The sequence below is a fragment of the Belonocnema kinseyi genome, chromosome 3 (genome assembly GCF_010883055.1).
Source record: "Belonocnema kinseyi isolate 2016_QV_RU_SX_M_011 chromosome 3, B_treatae_v1, whole genome shotgun sequence".
Lineage (NCBI taxonomy): Eukaryota > Metazoa > Arthropoda > Insecta > Hymenoptera > Cynipidae > Belonocnema > Belonocnema kinseyi.
The window spans coordinates 85,640,510-85,651,397 of NC_046659.1; the positions used below are offsets into that span (position 1 = coordinate 85,640,510).

The window sequence follows — 10,888 nt, forward strand, 5'->3', positions numbered from 1 at the left end:
AATGAACTTCTGAAAAACCGGTAGAGTTGTATTTCTATTTTCTACTCATGCCTATCCTTTTTCCAGGATAGCCCCTTCAAAGAAAATTGAAATTCTCCCTGAAATTCTCCTTTTTTCTAACCTTCGGGATGAAAGTGGACTACTGGTAATGGAAAATGGTTGTATTTCCACTTTTCACATAATATCATAATGGAAAGAATGGCTGATGGGAAAGGGGTAAGTTTACGTTCGCAGCTTTATTTCTTTTATATTATTTCTTAATGATAAAATATACTGAATATTTGAAAGCATTTTGTATTAGTAATTTCGTTTATTTTCTCATAGTTACCAAAGTAATTAGTAATATAAAAATTTAATCAAATGTTTGATAATTAAGAAATTAAGTAAATTATCTGAAACTTAAAAACCATATGACTCTAGGTTTCAATCCTATTTATTGTGTTTTGTCATATTCATCTAAGACGGCCTTCTGATGTAATTTTCTTTTCATTTTAAAATTTTGGAAATTTTAATCATTTTTCCAATACATCAGAAGTTCAAAGAAAATGGTCGGCGGGTAATATTATGCTTAAAAAAGTCATGCCGCAGGAAAATCTCTTATTATTATCAAAAACAATAATTTTCAATTGTCTATACAGATGTGAAAAATTGGAAAAAATTAATTTTTTCTCTAGTGTAATATATGTCCTAATGATGGCCTCAAAAAAAGTTATTCATGCACTTAAACGAATAAAAATAATCATTAAAAGATGAACATGATTGTTCGAATTTTGATGTTTTTAACTGAAACAATTTTGAGGCTGCGCATAGAATCATCCAATAGGGTTCTTCTAGCAGTCCAATTTCATTATTAAAATTATACATATTTTGAATAAAAGAGTAATGTTTTCATTCAAAAAAGCGTTTTACTGGACCATTAAACTCCACTATTAAAATGTAAAAATAAACATTGAAAAGCGCTTAACTATTAATGTTTGAAATTGGAAATCTATCCAGTTTTTAATCTTATTTTTTGGAACAATTAAAAATTTTAAATAAAACTTTTTTCAACAATTTGAAATGAAATTACATTAATTAAAATTTAATTAATTTCAAAGTAACGACCCATTTATTTTTTAGAAATAAAAAACGCCAATGACAGAAAAGGTTTGCGTTGTAACTTTCATCACCCATATAAAGTTTGATGGAAATAAAAAAATATATATTGGGACCCCGGGGCTTATATGTGTTGGTGCCCCCGCACTGGGCGCCAGTTTCGAGAGGGCGCAAATTGAACCAAGTTACAAATTTTTCACCTAACGCTTCAAATAAAAAAAGGGTATCCCGGGTGACCTAGGCGTAACTATCCAAAGATAATCTAAATGCAAAAAAGGCTAGGCACGGCTCTGTATATGACTCTTGCCCCTGCAGAAAAATTTAATTTCAATTTTCGTTGCAATTATTGATTCTTGGTGAGCTACAAGTATTTTAAGTTTCAAATCAAAATTACAATTATTCGTTTCAATAAAGAAATCAATTTCAATTTAAAAAAAAAAGTGTTTAAACACCGCAAAAATGTTTAAATACGCGTCGTCATTTGACGCAAAAAATGAGTAAAAAACTTTCAAAAAATATTTTTTTAAACTAATTATTTAATGAGTTATTCTCATTACAATATGAAAATGAAGAATAATGTTTTAATGAAATTTTAGTATAAGATTTTTAATAACTTTTTCACATCAAACTATTACAGCTGTTAAAAATGTTGGAATTTACGAAAAGAAATTGTTGAATAATTACAAAAAAATTGATTAATCTAACTTTTTATTTGTATACAAATAAAAAGTTAGATTAATTAATTTTTGTGTGTGTTATCAAATAGAAATAATTGCTCTAAAAGTTAGGATGAAATTTTGAATACAGGGGAAGAAGATATTTCTTGATTTCAATCCAATTTGAAGTGTGTGATAAGGGTACCTATCCACAACTTTTTTGCTACTAGCGCTATGGATACTAGCTCTGAAATACTAGCCTCTGAAAATTAAATTTAAAACAATAAATTATTTGCTCAAAGCCACATAATTTCATTCGATATTAGGTAACATTAATGAATAAATAAATACTCTATAGTTTCCCGGTATAAACAAGTTGCCAGTCATTTTCCGATTTTCCCGATTTCACAGTCCAGTAGTCATTATAAAAATCTGAGAAATCTATCATAGTCAACAAAAATCTTATTGTGGTACAATCTAAGTTTTTAACGGACTTTAAATATTAAGAACTAAATTTGGACCTCTATTTCGCATGAAATAACAGCTTACTTGCTAACTTGGAAGCTGCTTGGTAAAACGGAAGAGTGAAAAAGCAAAAGCTATCGCTAAGTAAACTACAAGTCTTATTTGCCAAGAAGCCGCACTATCCTCACTGGCAATAAAACATTAAATAATAAACTCGGAAACTCGTTTAACCTAGCCGGAAGACTTGTTTACTTAATATGTTAGTTTTGAAGCCAGAGTCGCGAAGAATGAAAAGCAAAAAGTACTTCAGAATTTTTAACGAGTTATACGAATCTTCTATCATATTGAACCCAATAATAAATCAGGTGGCTCTGAAAATTACGAAAATAAAATAAAAATAATAAAAACCTCAACCGACGGCAATAGGCAGATGGTGATTCTCGAATCGTCGTAATATCGAATGTTAAATACGGACGGGCATGGTTAGCGCTCGGATGGGTGACCTTGCAATCAGCCTTTGATCCTCTCACTCTAAAAAGACGGTATTATTTCAAGGCTAATTTCAGGCTGTACTATTCAAAAACAGGACAAACAAATAATGATAGCGCAAAAAAGAGACCCCCTAGTTTTTACAGCGTTCAATCGGGCGCCTAAAATGTAAACATTCAGGGCTACCTGAACCGTTTCCAATTGGAAAACAAAATATTGCACAATAAATGCAAGTGAGTAACCACGCACTGCACATTTTCGCTACGCTGCTGATGTTTCCAAGCATGAATAACAACCGTTTTCTCGCCCCGCGGACTGCGAAACTGCTTGGGCCAACAGTTCCAGTAATACCGTAAATTTGTAAAACAAACGTCTTTCAATCGGGCGGGGAGAGTACATATTCAAAATCGTCTATCGGTAACAAGTTATGCTCACAAGTTTTCCTTTTCTGCAGTTTTCCACTTCTCTGACCAAATTTGCAGGAAAAAGAGGAAAAAGAGCTGACAAATGGTTTTTTTAAAACTTTTTTGAGTTGTAGTTTATGAGGATGGTTCTTTCATAGACTTTCAATTCGGTTGGGTCTCGACTGCTAGGCGATAGATTCAGGTATAGATGTAGGTTCGAAACCCCGTAGCGTTAGAAATTTTATTTGTAATATACTGTTTAAAAATGTAATAGATGTATTCATTCCAAACAGAACTAATTAACATTTATAGACAAAATACTAGCAATCAATTATTATTTATTTGTTTCAATACCTTTTTTGTTATGTCTTTAGAGTATAGCAATAGTAGGTGTTAAAATTAAACAAAAAGTTTGAAATTTACACTTTCGTAATTATACTGGTGTGCAGTACCGTGACAGTACAGCAGAGCGTTATAAACCAGTACTGGGACCACCATTAAGTCACCCTCTCGGGATAGGTGTGACTCACTCTGCGAGGAAGGGAGTAATGTGAGGAATAGGTTATAGAATTTTTAGATTGATATAGAGTTCTCGTGTGATTTATTTAAATAACAAGTTCGTTCTGCAACACTGCTCCGACCCAGGTTGCTGATCAATCTCTCTATCGTATGATAGTATCTCTCTAGTATATCATCTAGCGTATAATGCGTACCAATGCGTAATAATGCGTAATTACGCATAATAATGCGTCAAATTTCGTAATAATACGTTATACTACTAAATAATGTCTAATATTCACAAGTCTTCAGTTTTCATCAGACTTACATTTTTCTTTGTAATTAAAGATATTAAATTTATAAGAGAAGTGTGGAGTGCGATTCAAATATGTTTTTTTCACATAATACGTAATTATTTATATTTTTCAGGTATTATTTAAGATATTTTTCAGATTCTGATGGGATTTTTTGTCGTCTTCTTACAAAATCAATTGGAGAATGTCAAAAATGTTTAAAACTGACGAAATGGTGGCGTTTTTACTGTAAGTATTCAGAGTCAATTTACGAAAAACTCCCATCGTTTTTTTTATTCTTTTTTTTCTAGAAAAGAAAGACTGTGAAATGTATCTTTTTCAACAATACAATTTTATGGTATACTAAAAACAAAGAAGAACGTGATTTAGCAGGTTCAAAAACTTTCACATCAGCATTTTTAATTGAAGTCGATATTTTTGAAATAATCGATAGCCTAAATTTTATCGGTCTTACTTGATTATTCTCCCGTACCAATAGGTGCCTAAAACCAATCAAGTAAGTTCTTTTTGGTTTCTTACCACACCATAAAATTGAGGGAAACTCAAATTTTTTTGAGGGAAACTCAAATCCTTAAGGATTTTATAAGTATTTTCGCAAAAATCTCGAAAATAACGTGAGATATAAAAAAATGTAGACATTTTTCTCGAACTTCTTTAGAGAAACCATTTTATTCGTTTGACTTTTTTCGTTTCTTGTGTTGTGTCGTGTTGGAAAAGAAAACTTAAATTTTTTCAGACTAAAAATGTTTCCTTCTCTCTTAGGAAGAATCTAGAAAAAAAATCAAGAAATAAATCTGTGGTGTTTTTAAGTAAAATCACTTTGAATATTTTCAGAAAAACCACAGCCATTTTTTTAATTTTCATCCTTTTCAAAACTTTCCAAAGGATTGATTGTCTTACGAAAGAAGGCGAGAAGATAAATTAAAATCAGAAAGTAAATGATAAGGAACTATATTATATTTCAGTTCCCTGGACATTACAATCGGTCTCATAATTTTAAATATTTCGATCAATCATAGCTACCACCTGAGACATATCTGATGGAATTATTTTTCAGCGCTTTGAAATTGAACGAAATTTTACCTTTTGAATCACATATTACAAGAAATTAAAAATTTGGTTTTATTACGAAATTTAAAGAAATTAAAAATTTGGTTTTATTACGAAATTTAAAGAAATTAAAATCCAGGAACATCGGTCCAATATGAGCGCATTTTCAAAATGTTTGAAACCACATTTTTTCAAGATTTAAAAATTCTATGCACGGTTATTCATAGTACTCAGAAACTCAAACAATTTATTCCCATTACTTTTTTCTATCCAAGAAAATTATCAGAGTTAGAGCATTTTCAAAATCCAAAAGAACAAACTAAAATGAGCATTTTAAGCCAAAGAAAGAATAAAACTAAAGAAAAGAAAAATGTTGATTTTTGAAAGCCCTACAAGATTATCATGACAACTTTTTTAATTTGGTCGAAAAGTTCAACATTGAAAATTTGATCGTACCAAAAATAATGAAAAATTTAAAAATTCCATTTTTTCGTCAAACTATGCAAGATACGAAAAAAACGAATAAGCTAAAATTGCGCATCCGGGAAAGACCTACAAATTTGTTATGAATCACTTTTCGATAGGATGCATAGTTTTTGTTTTTAGTTGTAAAAAAGATCATTAAAAATAAAATAAATAAATGTTTAGACTTAATACAAGCTAAGAAAATAAAATGAGACAAAACTTGTTTTTCCAAAAAAGAGCTACAAATTTTTAATAATTACTTTTTATAGGAGGCGCAGTTTTTGTTTTATGCGTAAAAAACAATAAAAATTCAAAATTAATTCTTTGACAAACGACACAAGCTATGAAAAAAATAAATAGACAAAAGTTACGCTTCCAAAAAATACCGAAACTCATTGAAATTTTTCATGAATAATTTTTGATAGGACACGTAGTTTTTTCTTTAGTTTTCTTTTCATAAAAAATAAGATTAAAAATAAACAAATTAAATTTGTGGAAAAAGGACAGAAAAGACGAAAGAGAACGAAATATACGATCCTATACAGGTTGCTGCATATGACCCTGTATAGTATATGTATAGGCTCCTGCGTTAGATCCTATGCAGATGCGCAGTCCTTTTTCTTTAATCATACAAAACAAGATGACAAATAAAAAAATTTTAAACAAGGAAATAATAATTAGTATCATTCAAATTTGATGCATATTTTGAATTGTGATGATATACATTTATTGAAGTAATACATGTTTCAGCGCAGCTTAGAATATAATTTAAAGCACAATAAGGAACAAATATTAAAATAATCATGACAAATACAATTTGTGCTTTATTTTGCAATGTCTGAATAAGCATTCTCAGGCAGAGTTACATGAAAAATGTATTATATTTGATATAAAGTGTTGTGTATAATGTAGAAAAGTTGACATATTTTACTAAATCGAGTGCGAAGCACGAGATACGTGATGAGAATGTGTTCGTTAAAGCCGAAAGAGCTTTAACAAAAGAGAATTAACAATTAGAAATATACAGATGTCGATCCGTTGACCCTTGATTTTAAAAGGTCTGTGCACGGATGCAGGAGAAATGCAAAGACCGAGCGCGGAGTGCGAGAGCCATCAGTAGCGCGCCGTATGTGCGCTTAAACTCTTAAGCTAAGCTCTTTTAAGAAAAGAGAATTCACAATCACAAAATTAAAGTGGTAGATGTTTTGATTTTTAATTTTAAAAGGTTTGCGCGAGAATGTGCGAAAATATAAAGACTGAGCGCCAAGCGCGAAGTAAATACATAATCGAGCGCGAAGCGTGCGATGAAGACATCATCGAGCGCAAAGCGCGAGAACCAACAGTCGCGCACCCTAGGTGCACTCAAACTCACGAGCGAAACGAGTCGGGCGCATAGCGCGCGATGAGCATGTTCCCGCGTGGCGGGCAGATTTTATTTGTTTGTATTTTTGCAATTTTGATTTTAGAATGTCATAATGAACGCGAAAATGTTTGTGCTTGAAAATCAAATTTGATCAAAGTACTGATTTTTAAATATTCATTTACATTTATTAGGAGGCCATTTTAATCAAAGAAAAAAAAATCCCAGTCATTTCCCGTGTCTTTCTCGGTTCGCAAACATTTTTCACAGGCAATAAAATAAAAAGATTCGAGCTTTAATGCTAAGCATTTTTCATTTAAAGTAATAAAAAGTAAACTAAAAATTAAAGCACTCTAATCGGACCGCTCGAATTTTAAACTTTTTAAATTAACATTTTAAAATATTCCAATTAAAAAACTTTGTATTCGTATGCTCAATAATTTACACGTATAAAATGGAAAGTAGTAACACTTACCAATTAAACAAGTTTAAATGAAATGCCGATAAACTAAAAATTTAGAATTTTTTACATTTTAAATTATATAGTTTAAAATTTCATATTTATTTCCAAAAATATTAATCTACGTTCTAATTTTCAATGTTGTAAATTAAAAAATCAATCAATGAACCCTAAAATATTCAAAATTGTTTATTTTCGGTTATTTTTAGCTGGAATCATTGAAAATTGTAAAACTGAATTTTTCTTTAACTAAATACTTCATAAATTAGAAGTTAAATTACACCAAAATCTCGCTTTCAGTCAAGTGTCGGGGGCAGCCTTTAAATAGCCTTGGACTGGTTTCGGGGGGATCGAAACGTAAACAGTGAAGACCGCCTGACTCGTTTCCAATTGGAATATATATCTATATAATTAATATCGCAACAGCTTTCGCTCTGCTCCCCCGAGAAACTGCGGGAGCCAGCAGTTCTAGGAAGGCCGAGAACGGGGTGACTGAAAGTAATTGAAAAAGATAACAATTCAACTCATTATTTTCAAAGCTGTTAAAATCTAACTTGGATAGATTTTTCTTCTAAATATTTGTAAATTTCCCGGTCAAAAAACAAATTCTGCAAAATAGATTGTTTTGAGGAACCTCATTTCACTTTGTCGAAAAGCTTATATGTCTCTTCGAAAGATAAACGCTTCCTCTTATTTTCCTTCGACATTTTCATAATGCCTGGTTACATATGGTTCTGCAACGCATAATCTAAACAATGAGTGATTGAAAGCGAACTGAAGCGAATGTCCTGCGTCATTTTTTCCACTGACTGGAAATGACTGAACCAAACGACACGATTAAACGTTGAGGAAACTGCCCGCTTTTGCATACACTCCTGCGTTGTTGTGGAGTTCCTCCGCTGACCTAGCAGCTATTTTCCATTCAATTGATTTTTTTTCTGAGTAACAACTTCAAAATATCAGAAAACATCTGCTATCCATATAGGGACACTAAGATAATATAAATAATTTACATCACAATGAAGATAATTTTTACAAACAATTTAAGTTCCCAAATTATCAACGGAGGGGTTTAATGAATGAAAATTTATTTATTTATTTATTTAAATTTTTATAGTTTATCTGTAGCGCAATAACGAATTGTGAAGATGTATGAAATATATAAAATTATGTATAAACATTTATAGATTCAAAATACCCTACATATATGACATCTTCAATTTATTTTGATTACTTGATATGTTTATTTACGCATGTCTGATTTCAATACGCTACCAAAGAAACTTAAACGCAGAATATTGATAAGTATAACGTGTAATTGGTTACTTTAGTTTAATTGTGGTTTAAATTTGACTTCGACTGATGCTAAATTTAGAATTAAGTATTTAATTATAATTACACTCTGAAAAATGTTTGTTTAAATCAAGCACATTCTTTCTTTAATATGGGGTCAAACATATATTTTGTTAATTTAAACAATTATTTGTTTAATTCAAATGAAATTTATTTTATTCAAACAAACCATTGTTTAACTCAAACAAATTCTATCTTTGATAACGGGTGAAATAAATGTTTATTTGATTATAACAAACATTTTTATAAGTGTATAAATAATACATTTTTTTAACATCAGAGTAATATCCGCGTTAATAATTGTGTAATGGCGTAATAGATACTTTAATAGAAATTTAGTGTGTTTTATTCAAATATTTAAACTCATTGGAAAATTGTTATTTTTAATGATTTCCTGTTGGAATAGAGTTCTCCTAATCGATTGATGGGGTATATGGAGATACAGCATTTCCTAATTTCAGAAATTTCCTCTATTCCAGGAAATAGTGTAAGTAATTTTGAATGCAATTAATTTCTTCGGAATTTCGGATAGAAGAACTTGTCCATTAAATTAGATTTTTTTCTGATGAATTTTTTCTCGAGAACCAGCACAACAGATTCGACCAAATTCCTATAGCAGTTGTCGATAGTTAGATTTAACTATTTGAATTCACAGCAAGAGGTAATCATGTACGGTTTCCCGCAAACATCAAAGTAGACTAAGTACAAACAGTACACATATTTACTCTATCTAGCAATACATTAGCACAGAATGATGAAAAGTACAAAATTTAAAAAAGTTGATCTTCATTCTATTTTAATAACAATCGGTGTTCACAAACATAATATATACAAAAATAGGTAATTGTTTCCTTTGATGACCCCGGCTAGTTTTCCCTATTTCTTATCAGGTACTGATGGGGAAAAATAGGGAGGGTCACGCTAGTTCTGTACCGCTGTTTTAGCTGGGCTCTATCTAGAACTTTTAACATGGTCCTAAAACGAATACCCTTCAACCGCCCATCTAGAACTCTAGACTCTCTCCGTTTTCCGATGCGTTTATTATTCAGCTGTGATATAAATATATGTGACAAACGATTTGTCAACAACGAAGTAAATAGGAATATTTTAACATAAATGATGACTCTTTGTTGAAAAACGGTCGCCATGATTTTTCAACTTTGCGTCATCTGAAACACAAAAACCAAAATTTTTCGTAAAGAGCACATAAATGGCTATAGCATAAACCTCATTTATGTAAAAATAACAATGAATAAACAAATTGGGAAAGTTTTTGTGATTTTTCGTTTTTTTCTCACTTTTTTTAAATATTAACTAGATCAAATTGTTAATAAACATTGATGAAGAATCAAAACCGAGGTTCATGCGATAGCCAAGTCTTTTCTGAATATTTTCAAAAACATTTGAGTGAAATCGGCGCAGTAGATCGGCTGGAATCGTGGCGACGACCCCAAAAAAACGCGTTTCGAGATAAACGCGTTTGAAGTTTGAAGTTCGAAAAATTGTGCGTTGCGACCGCTCGAGGCCTTTCGAAGTAATTCATTTTTCGGTCACTTCTGATACGCTCTGAGATCAAAAAGGGTTTCTACCTTATTTCTAAGGATACATAGGGACTGAAAAAGAAAAAAAATCGATTTTTTGAAAATTTCAAACCTGGCTACGCCCTTAAACAAAATACTCGGATGCTTCAGATGAAAATAAATTTTAGTTGGCTATCACGTGTTGTTGGTGCAGTCATTTGCCTGTTTACTAAATCATAATTTAGTACATCCAACCCTACCGAAAAGAATCTTTGAGTATATACTAAAAATTCTTTAGGTCAAAGAATCTCAAAGAAATTCTCCGCAGGCACTCAGGTAAATATTTTTAAAGGTCCAGGAAGCTCGTTTAAATGGTCTGAAGGCTTTAAAATATCCTTTCCGAAATTGAAATAAGAATACGATCATAAATAACAAGCAGAGAGGCTATCTGAATAGAGTAGCCGACACTCAAGGGTCCTTTGTTAAGCTTTCGGATTAAAATTTAGAAGTAGATTTTTTTAATTTCATAGTTAACAGCCTGAAACATAATAATTCGGAATCTATGGGTTTCGATGACTTCAGATATCTAACTTTTTTTTTAATGCTTAAAATTGGAATTAATAGAACGTTTCTCGTAAATGGAATGAGATATTCCAGAAAAGACAACATTTTTGAATTCAACTAGAAAATTGTATATCAGTATATAAGTTATAATTATAAATAAGTATAATGAGAAAATTCATCAATTAAAAGAAAGTG

The 10,888-nt window shown here is 30.9% G+C and overlaps 1 protein-coding gene across 1 annotated transcript in view; it reads left to right on the forward strand.

Annotated features, from left to right (window-relative positions):
• LOC117168726 (KH domain-containing, RNA-binding, signal transduction-associated protein 2) overlaps positions 1–10,888 on the forward strand; it is a 177,854-nt gene that overhangs the window by 8,804 nt on the left and 158,162 nt on the right. Inside the window, exons 2-3 of the mRNA XM_033354451.1 lie at positions 67–216; positions 4,037–4,149. The gene's annotated coding sequence lies outside the window, so the exon portion shown is untranslated. The remainder of the gene's footprint in view (positions 1–66; positions 217–4,036; positions 4,150–10,888) is intronic.